Source organism: Tiliqua scincoides, chromosome 3, assembly GCF_035046505.1.
Source record: "Tiliqua scincoides isolate rTilSci1 chromosome 3, rTilSci1.hap2, whole genome shotgun sequence".
NCBI lineage: Eukaryota > Metazoa > Chordata > Lepidosauria > Squamata > Scincidae > Tiliqua > Tiliqua scincoides.
In genome coordinates, this window is record NC_089823.1 from 22807695 (window position 1) to 22810403 (window position 2709).

The window sequence follows — 2709 nt, forward strand, 5'->3', positions numbered from 1 at the left end:
CAGCAGCTGTGGCAGCACCCAAGGTGGGTGGTGGCAGGGGCAAGGGGAAAAAGTTCTCCTTGCCCTACTGCATGGTTCCTATTTACATACAAAAAACAGGCTTCCATCACACAATGTGCATGTCATCTAGTTTGGCCCTTATTTGACTGGTTGTGTGGGATTCACCATGTCTGAAGCTGCCCACAATATATTGGCTTTTCTGCTCCTCATGCCATTCAAGCTGCCTGGGTTTATTGTGCTGTGCTGTACCTACTTATCATTAATCAATACCCAGTCAGAGAGATTGCTGGAGAAATAACCCCAAGCAATCTAATACTCCCCCCACTTTTCATTCCTTTATTGTATATTGATAGAGTAGTAAAGGCTGCAGTGAGACTAGCTTTAACCATTGACCTATAAACAGAATGACATCTATAAATGGCCCAATGGCCTATTCTTAATCATTTGGAAATGTAAAAAGAAAAAAGTAGAATGTCACCCACACATTCTGCATCCTTTATGCCCATATAAGACGTGTCCTTCACATTTGGCTGAATGCCAGTTACAAAGGCTTCCTGAACTAGTGTTGGAGCATGTACAAAGGATGTCCTTGTCTTCTGCAAGCAGATTAATCCACAGTAAATTAATGGTTCCTGTCTGAATGAATTTCTGTTCGTGAACTTCCTGTAGTTCTGACCAAGCCTTTGTCCAGGTAATGCTTTTATTAAAATGTGTATGTGTTCTTTTAAGGGCTACAGGAGCTGAAATGTTTTTCCACCATAAATATCAGAAACTCAATGCATGTTGATGTTTACCAGAAAAAGATGATCCAGCCTATTGCAAGACAGCTTTATGGTCCAAGATCCTGAGAAGGTAGGATAGCAGGGTGAGGGGTAGGAGGATCAGGGCAGAAACAGGGACGACTTGCACTGGATGATATCCCTTCCAGAATGAGCCTATATGTCCCAGCTAAAGAGCTGGCGCAAGTCCAAGGAGACCCATTGGCAGTCAAAGGGCATACAGAAGGGGTAAGGGAAACATTTTCCATTCCCCCTCCAAAGCCTCCTGATCCCTCCACACACACCCCCAGCATGCAGCAACCTGTTGCATGCTATGCTGGGGGAAAGGATAGGACTGGGCCTATAGAGGAACAGCCAAGTCAAAAAAGTGAGACAGTAAGGCAAACATTTGATCCCAACCTACGCAAATCATAAACTGCAGTCCTTTCAATTTTTGCTGGTGCTAGTAACTAATATTAGGTGACGTCACTAATATTCAGGAATCATAATATTAATATTATAATATATATTATATTATACATTATAATATCTAATGTAATAATAATGAAAAGACTTAACCCCCCTCTTGTCTCATGAGCCAAACACTGGGTTGCTAAATTACTTCAGATCCTGGGCCTGCCCATGTTTGATTTAAATAACTGTATGCAAAGCATTCCAAGAGTAACCAGCAGGTTGACTGCCGTTAGCAATGTCAAAATCAACCCCCAGGGATGCTTTGTAATACCGACTTAACACTTAAAGACAACAGACAGCATCATAGTACATTTTAAAAGTACAAATTAATTTAATGTTTTGTTTAAAAAATATTAATAGTCAGTGACAAGAAATCATCTTACTCATTTGAAACACAATTCTTTCTACCACTAGATGGCCCTTTTCAACCATAACTTAAAAGTGTACGTATATTGAAATCTGTTATGGATTATTTCACTCACACACATGGATATGATTTACCAGGAGTTGTGTGCTATGAAATAGCATGGTAGAATGATTTCTGGTATTCTTCTCTGTCATCATCATCAGGGTAGCAGGGGAGGATAGCCCTTGCCTTCGCGATAGCAGAGTGGCACGGGAGCGTAGGGAGACAGCACAAGAAGCAGGCGATCCCAAACTGAGCCAAAGAAGCAGACACAGGCTTGTTTGTTGCAGAAGCATATATTGGTAAAGGAGCAGGCAGAAGAGTAGTCAGTCAGGTGGTCCAGAAGTAAGGGATGCAGTAGGTCACAGTCACGAGAAGGCAGTCCAAATCAGTACACAAACCAGCAGTGCATCACACAGAAACTCCACCACAACAACCCACACCTTGGTGTCTGTGCTTGCCCCATATATACCAGGGTCAGCCAATCAGAGTAGGGCGACCTCATAGTCACAAGACAGTCTTCTGACCCATTCTGATTGGCTGTCCAGTGGTGCATTGCACCACGGCCAACGTGACTCTGCACACATCTCTCCCCATGTCACGTGGCTCCCACCTGTAACAGGTGCAGCTGATTGCTAATCACACACATATACAGTGCTGCTGTTCCCATGTTTACATTTCACATCAGGCCTGGACATCAAGGCCCCTCCTGCCACATCCTGACTTACAACAATTCAGGGCCTGGGATGCCAAAGGCCTGACAATCATTGTGTCCTTAGAAGGTTGTCCCGTTTTGGGTTGTGTGGGGTCTGCTCCATCTGGTCCCTGAGAGGCAGGGCTGAGCAACTTGGTTCATTGTGACCCTTTCACTAGGCACTTTCAGTTACAATTGCTTTCATTCAACCATCACTACTTGGACACGGCATTCCCGTCAACATCCCGTGTATCTGTTGGTCCTAGCATTGTGGTCCTAGCATCTTGTATGACCTGAGGATGTGGGCAGGAGCCTTTGGAGTCTGAGATTGTGCAAGTGTCTGCTTCAGTCCTCCAGGATCTAAAATGTCCCTCCCG